We start from the raw sequence: 9,005 nt of genomic DNA on the forward strand, positions 1-9,005 counted from the left end.
AAACGTACGAAATGATCATCTAAATTTGCAACAAGTGATCAGGAGAAGTGCGACCTGTTGAACTCGGAAGTTTGATATGTTACACGTTTAAAAAATTATGATAAACAGTTACCGCATTTTGAAGTTAGAAATGAAACTTTTATTTCTGCCATCATTATATATAAACAAGAAATTATAGATGTAGTAACTAGTCTTGACCTAAACAAAACCGCTGGAACCAATCCAATAAGTAATAAACTTGTACAAGTATAGTTGAAGAAATGTATGTTCCATTGCAAATACATTTAAATAAATCACTCCCAGCCAGCGTGTTCCTAACACAGTGCAAGCTAGCGTATGACATACCGATGTATAAGAAAGGAGATAAAACACTACCGTCTAAATGCAGACTAATTGTTGACTTCAGCTAAATTATATACACTATTCATAAGTCCAACCTTAGAATATACTTCTGGAGTCTGGGATAATTGTTCTATTGAAGATTCGGAAAGATCAGAATAAAGGGGGGAAAATCAGATGGAAGATGCACGGATCGTTCCAGATCTATACCCATTAATTCTTCTAGATAGTCTCTTTATGCGGAAACTGCTTGGTTTGCACAACGAAGGAAAAGGAAGAGATTATGCATTATGTATTCGATTATAAATACTCAAGTACCTAACTATTTAAACGAACTTCTTCCACAAAGGAGATATGAGGCATCTAATTATCGTCTACGTTACTCTCAAAGTATCACACCAATCTCAACCAAACTTTATATTTTCACACGACCTTTTACCATATACGATTCGTCTTTAGAACTCTCTGCCTGATGATATCCGAAATCCTCCAAATCTTTCTATTTTTAAGAAACGTTTCTCTAATTTAACTAACGGGTCATCACACAAGCAGAAAGACATCTTATTGTAGGTGAGTAGTCACTTCACTTTTCAATGATAAATCTAGACTTAACCAAGAAGTGTATTGAAAGGTAGAGCGAAAGAGCTGGGATCTTTGGCATTAGGTAAGGGGCAATAGACAAAGTGTTCAACTTCTTCATTATCATAAGCACATGCACACGTGAAAGAGTTAACTAAATTCACCATGTAAAGGTCGGATTTCAGGAGACTACCTGCTTGTCTAAGTTTAGTATGTAGGATATTAAGGTGACATTTGTCAGTAGCGTAATTTTAGCGTGATGACCCGTTAGTTGAATTAGAAAAACGTTTCTTAAAAACAGAAAGATTTGGAGGATGAGAAACCTATAAACTAATATCAAATGTGTTAACATCGGTGGTTCTTTACAATTGGCATGACTTATTTGGTTATATACAAACCATCAAAAAACGGCAAGGGTAGAAGCGGGTAGCAAAGATATGAAGATCGGTAAGTCGCAAGCAATACCGAGACAAAAAAGGCAACTTTCAAGGTAGCATTTTCACACATTTATATTGACACGGGTCGTTTTAGACTAATGAGAAACCAATGACTGGATATCAAATAGGTCCAAATCTTTGTAGCTTTTTTTACGATTAACATGACATATTTAGCCTTATAGAAAACGATCATGTTGCAAGGATATAGGCGCACGGACAGAGAAATGAAGATGTACTTAATAAGATACATACACATAATTTTTACTGTTTTATTGCTTAAGTATATGCTTCATATCACTAGTATCAGCATCGAGGTATGTGATACCATCGCAAAACAGCAATACTAGAGGCACGTAACAAGGATATGAAGATTGGTAATGGTAAAGTCGCAAAGGATACTGGGTAAAATATATAAACTTTTCTAGGTTGCATTTTCACACATTTCTGTAGGCATAGATCAATTTAGACTGATGAGAAACCTACCAAATAATACCAGATTTGTCAAAATCTGTGTGTGCTTACGATTGGTATGACTTATTCGACTCTAAGATAAACGTTCGTGTTGTAAAGATCTAGGAGCACTAACATTCAAATGATTATCATCGAATTATATGGTACCATCTCAAAGCGGCAAGGGTAGAGGCACGTAGGTAGAATATAGAATATGATGATCCGTTGATGATCCGTAATATCGCAAGCGACACCAAGTAAAAAATATCAACTTTTTTACTTGCATTTTCACACATTTATATATTTCACAGATCAATTTAGACTGATGAGAAACCTATCAATTGATATCAAATTCGTCTAAATCGCGTTTTTAAAAAATTACTAATGTTATAACTTATTTGCCTATATGGAAAACGCTCATTGAGGAAGACATTGAGCGGACATACAGACACACAAAGATGTACTTTATAAGATGCATACACATATTATATATTGTTGTATAGCTTTCCTTATATGTTTGAGATCTATAATATTAAAATGAAATATGTGGTACCGTGGCAAACTGCAATGGTAGAGGCACGTATAAGTCGCAACCGATATCGAGTCAAAAATACAAACTATTTTATTTTCATTTTCACACATTTCTGTTGGCACATATCGATTTAGACTGACGAGAAACCTAACAATTGATACCAAATTTTGCTAAATCGGTGTTTATTACTATTGTAATGACTTATTCACCTGTTTGTTAAACGATCGTATAGAAGACATTAGGAGAAAAGACAGACAAATGAAGACGTACTTAATAAGATACACACACATATTATTTACTGTTGTACAGCTTTAATTATATTCTTCAAATCTGTAGTATTAGTATCGAAATATGTGGTACAATCGCAAAACGGCAATGGTAGTTTCACGTACCAAGGATATGAAGATCGGTAATGTCGCACCCGATATTCAGTAAAAAGAACAATCTTTCTTATTTTGCATTTTCACACATGTCTATTGGCAGAGATCGACTTAGAATCATGAGAAACGTATCAATTGATATCAAACTTGTCAACATCGTTGGTTGTTTGCGATTGGTATGACTTATTCGCCTATATGGAAAATATTCGGTTAGGAAGGCACTAAACGCAAGGACGTACAAATGAAGACGTACTTCATAAGACGCATACACATTATTTACCGTTGAACAGCTTTTATTATATGTGTCAGGTTTATAGAATTAGCATCGAAAAAATGTGATACGATCGCAAAACGGGAATGGCAGATGGACGTAGCAAGGATACGATGATCGGTAACGTTGCAAGCGATACTGAGTGAAAAATACCAACTTTTCTATTTTGCATTTTCACCCATTTATATTGGCACAGATCTATTTAGACTGATAAAAATTTATCAACTGATATCAAACGTGTCAAAATCGTTCTTTGCGATTGGTATGACTTATTCGCCCATATGGAAAACTTTCGTATAGGTCAGATGTAGGCACACGGAAAGACAGATAAAGACGTGCTTAATAAGATACATACACATATTTTATAATTATGTACAGCTTTAATTCTATGCTTCAGATCTATAGTATTAGCATGGACGTATGTGCTACCATCGCAGAACGGGAACGGTATATGAACGTAGCAAGGATATGAAGATTAGTAAAGTCGAACCCAATATTCAGTAAAAAGTACACTTTTTTGTATTCTGCATGTTCACACATGTCTGTTGGCACAGATCGAGTTAGACAGATGAGAAACCTATATATTAATATGAAATTTGTCAAAATCGGTGTTTATTTACTATTGGTATGACTTATTCGTGTATATCGAAACCGTTCGTAGAGGAAGGCATTGGGCGCACGAACATACATTATGAAGACGTACTTAATAAGAAGATACATAAACATATTATTTACTGTTGTACAGCTTTAATTATATGCTTCAAATCTATAGTATTAGCATCCAAGTAGGTGCTACCATCCCTAAACGGGAAGGATGGAAGCATCAAGGATACGAAGATCGGTAAAGTCGCAAGCGACAATGAGTCGCAAATAGCAACTTTTTTATTATTCATTTTCACACATTTTTTTTAATTATTTTTTTTTTTTTTTTTTTTTTTTTTGCACAGATCGATTTAAACTGATGAGAAACCTATAAATTGATATCATATATGTCGAAATCGGTGGTTGTTTACGATTGGTACAACTTATTTACCTATATGGAACATGTTCGTGTAGGAAGGCATTTTGGCGCACGGAAAGACAAATGAAGACGTATTTAATAAGATATATAAACATGTTATGCTGTTGTTTAGTTTTAATTTTATGCTTCAAATCAGTAGTCAGCATCGAAGTATGTTGTAAACTCCCCCTCCCCTTAGTATGCAACTGCAAGCACACTTTGTCAAATGCTAAAAGGCACTAACTTTCTTGAAAATTATAATAATCAAAAAAAATTCCGGATTCGTATATTATAACGTTATAATGCGCTTTCATTTTCCGTCAGGTGGGTCTCCAGGTCGAGTTGTTATCAACAACAGGAAACAGTATCGTACATTCTTTGCTAAGCGATCGCTCAGGTGGTGCAGTGTCTGTACAGAGCGTCCGCCTTGGATGCGAGAGGTCGCGGATTCAAACCCCTGCCGAATCACACTAAAGACATAAAAATGGTACTAGCAGCTGCCTCTTTTGGCGCCCATCATTAAGATATTGGTGTGAGGATAATGTGACTGGGTGGGACAAAATGCTGTATGTTTGTGGCATGATGCCACATTGCTAGACATCATTATAAACTGTCACAATGCAGACATGGTAGCGATATGATTGCATTTTTTTTTAAAGCTACGTTAAAAATTACACACACACACACACACACACACACACACACTTTGCTTAGTTATTTGCTATTTGAAGAGATGGAATATTGTTCATATTTCAACCGCTTTTTATTAATGATCATCGATGTGACCAACATATACGATAATAATACTCCCGATGATGATGATGATGGTTGTTGTTCTGATTTCTGTATTACTACTGCTCCATGGGTATATTATATATCGAACTTGAAAACAGAAGCACTACCAGCAATAAAGCAGCTTTGAAAACAAATCGCACTTAATCGATATCAATATATATTGACATCAAAATGAACGTCAAATGCTCTGTGCAACTGTATCGAAATGAACTATTACATGCTGGTTTTTTTTTCTTTTTTTTTTGGGACAGTTTTAGACCGAAAAAAGTAGTACTTCAAGGCTCTGTCTATGGTATAAATATGTTCATGTACACTTTTCCATTGTAACTTTAAGTGTATAGACTGCAAATACGATGAAGCACAAATCGAGGACGTCGAGTGTTAGCATTGGAACAATGTTACTACTTCGGTCGAGAAGGATAACGACCTATATATGTATTCCTGCCCACTACCATGTAGGATGTATCAAACTGTATATTACTCAAGCGCTCTTTGTCGAGCGTGCTGGTGTGTGTGTACAAAAACAAATGGAATATAATAACTTTAACTGAAATATATACAATTAAATTCTATATAAAAGTGATGCGGCATCTGGGAGTAAAGCAAAAATGGAAGAAACAAATTTCCGGATCGCTACTATCAACAGCAATGGGATAGACAAAGCGAAAGCAGACAAAGTAGCCAAAGAAACAAACTTTGGTGTAATAATGATACAAGAAACACACTATAGAATTAAGCCAGAGTTCGAAATTTTAGTAGAAGACAAACTTAACGCAATAAAGATATGCAACAATTTTGCAAATAATGATATTAGAGTTGGTTGCAACAATAATATTTTTAAAAAGCTGGGAAGGGTTTGAGGAGGGGGGAATTTTTTAAGGGACGGTTGCTACGTGTTAAAATGTTTAATTGGCATATTATAAATGTGTACATGCCAGCTAATAGAAATAAGAAACTAATTTTAAAGAAAACCTATACACCTACCTACAACAATATTCGATGGAAAATCTAATCATGGGGGAGATTTCAACTGGGTAACTATAAATTAAACCAGTCTAGCAGGATTGATAAATTTTACGGAAATTTTTATGATCCATTAATATATATTAATACTGCAATAACCAACCAAAAGCTATCAGACCATTTCATGCTCACTATTGACCTAAAAATGAAAAAAATAGAAAAATGTGGGTCAGGACTATGGAAACTAAATAATAAGATTTTAAATGACAAAGAATATGTCGAAATAATAATTAAAAAAAGAAATTGAAACCGTCAAAAATGAAGAAAATATTAATATAATAATTGATTGGGATGTTTTAAAAAACAAAATAAAAGGAATAAATATTCAGTACTCAAATAGAGGGCGGAAAAACCCCAGAAAAAAAAAGACAAACACGAACTCAAATTAGAACTAAGCAAAACAACAAACGACGATGGAGAAAGAAAAAAAAAACGATTGACAGACAAAATTAAAATCGTTGAAGAAGACGAAAATCAGGGGAGAATAATAAGGGCGGGAAAATTTACAGAGATCTACAACGAGGCAAAAAACGTATATAAGCGAGAAGAATTTAGAAAAGGGGGTGATACAATTTTAAACAATATCAAAATAAACAATGTAACCCATACTGTAAAAGAAGATATCCTAAATAATATTTCCAAATATTATAAAGAACTATACACCACACACCACACAGAACATATACTTCAGCACAATCGACAGCTACTTAAAAAATGTCGACTGTGAGATGACATCAGCAGTACATAGAGACCAATGTGATGATGTCATCTCAGATGAAGAAATCACAAAAAGTATATCAACACTCACAAAAGTCACCAGGGAAAGATGGACTCATCGTGGAATTCTACCAAAAGTTCCACGGTGAACTGACGCCGATCTTAAACGCTTTGTATAATAATATAGTTTTAAGTAAAAATAAAATGACTAAATCTATGAGGGAGGGAGTTATCACAATTATATACAAAGGGAAAGGGAATAGAGACGAGATTAAAAACTGGAGGCCTATATCACTTTTAAACACGGACTATAAGATTTTAAGTAGGATTTTAACAAATACAGTAAAGGGTAGGATAAACAAGATAATTAATGTAAATCAAACTTGTGGGGGAGGGATATACAAAACAATATTTTAAACATTAAAACTATAATTAACTACATAAATGAAACTGGTATGATGAGTGCTATGGTACTCTTCGACCAGGAGAAAGCTTTCGACTGATTTGAACAAAACTGTATAAAGAATGTTTTTAAAAAATTTGGTTTCGGACCCAATTTCCAAAATGGACCAAAATCCTACACACTGGGATAATTAAACGGGAAATGCACGAAAGAATTTGAAATACAACGATCAGTGATACAAGGATGTCCACTATCAATGCTAGAATACGTAATGGCAATATAAATCCTACGTCACACGATAAGAAACAACCCAGATGTGCAAGCAGGGGCGTATTAACCATTAAGCAGACTAAGCACGTGCATAGGACACCAGGGCCAAAGGGGGCACCACAAAGTTGAGAAAAGGGTGAAAAGAAAGAAAGAAAAAAGAATGAAGATTTGTAAAAAAAACTGATACAACTAGTGCAAATTGATCATGATGTTCTGTTTCTTGATCATGGTACACCCTAGGGTTATCTTCTCAGGTGTACGTGGAAAAGAGGGGCGCGCCAAGATTTGTCAGTGCTTAGGGCACCAGTGAGCCTTAATCCGCCCCTGATTATACAAGGCATACAAATACCAAACCTAAAAAAGAATTAAAAAATGCTCTAACATGCATATGATTGCAACATCTTTATAAGAGAGGGGAAATGCTATAAGCGTCGGGTTCCAAAATAAACCACAACAAGCACGAAATCTTAAAAATAGTTAACTGGAGGGGCAACCACCCTGGATTATCGCCCCCCCCCCCCCACACACACACACACACTTACTGAGAGACACTGTAAAGGCTCTAGGGGTTTACTTTGGTAATAAAAAAAAGAAGCTGTAGAAAATTATGAACATATTATCAATAAAATAAGAGAAAATGTGAAAATCTGGCCATGGCGCCATTACCTATCATGGAGCGGGCCCAAGTGGCCAAGACTTATTTATACTCAAATATTAACTACATAATTAAATCCATAGATATGGATAATACAATTTTAAACAAAACAGACAACGAAATAATAGATTATATATGGAATCATAAAATGCATCATGTAAAAAAAGAGACATTATATAGGGCCAAAAGTAGAGGGGGCTTGGGGTTGCCGAGCCCTCTACTACTATAATTAACTAACATAATCAATAGATTAAAAAAAAAATGCACTCAGACCCGGCTACAGCGTGAGAAGCACCGTACATCTACTGGTTCGGCTTCACCTTGAGAAACCGTCCAGAGATATACAAAAATAACAAATTAATATAAAAAAATCGAAGTGCCACGCAAACATATGAGAACTAATTTTAAAATATAGAGACAAAACAGATTTATGCAAAATTTAATAAGTAAAAGTCACGCTTGGATTAGGGAGGAGGTAACCAAAAATATAAAATGTAGAGTAGAGCAGGACAACTGAGGGGGTAAATTGGACAAAAAATTGGAAAAATTGGGGAAAATAAGATCTGTCAAAACACAAAGTATAATTTTTAAATACCTGCACAACACCTGGCTAACAGGCGAAGAAACAATCAAACATCGTATGCTGAGGATAATGCCGAAATGCCCTTTATGTAAAACAGCGAACTTCACCAAACTACATACGATTGTCCAATGTGATAAATCTAAACATAATAGGATAAAGTTAATAATGAAAATTTGCAAAAAATATAAGTATAACAAAAATAACATTTTATTCATAGATTTAGACTACGAAAACAAAATCGTTCTAAAATGTATAGACTATATAGTAACTACGATGATATCCTGTGGACAGGTGATAAAGATTTTTAAATAAGATACGTGGTAAAAATAAGAATATTAACCACAACAAGAACTCAGTACGTCTTACGACGAATAGATACTTACCGTCAGGTTGATATAACGCAATTGATGTTGGAATTGGGGGAGAGAGGGGGAGGGAGGAATAGGTATTACAGACCGAAGGGTCGCGTAGCGCAATTGCGAGCTGATGCCATACCCATACCCCCTCCTCGCACCCCACAACAGCCATATTTCAAAGAAAATTTCAAATTCTATTTCAAATATTTCAAAGA

The sequence above is a fragment of the Sinohyriopsis cumingii genome, chromosome 2 (genome assembly GCF_028554795.1).
Source record: "Sinohyriopsis cumingii isolate HCF-2022 chromosome 2, ASM2855479v2, whole genome shotgun sequence".
In the NCBI taxonomy this organism is placed as follows: Eukaryota; Metazoa; Mollusca; class Bivalvia; order Unionida; family Unionidae; genus Sinohyriopsis; species Sinohyriopsis cumingii.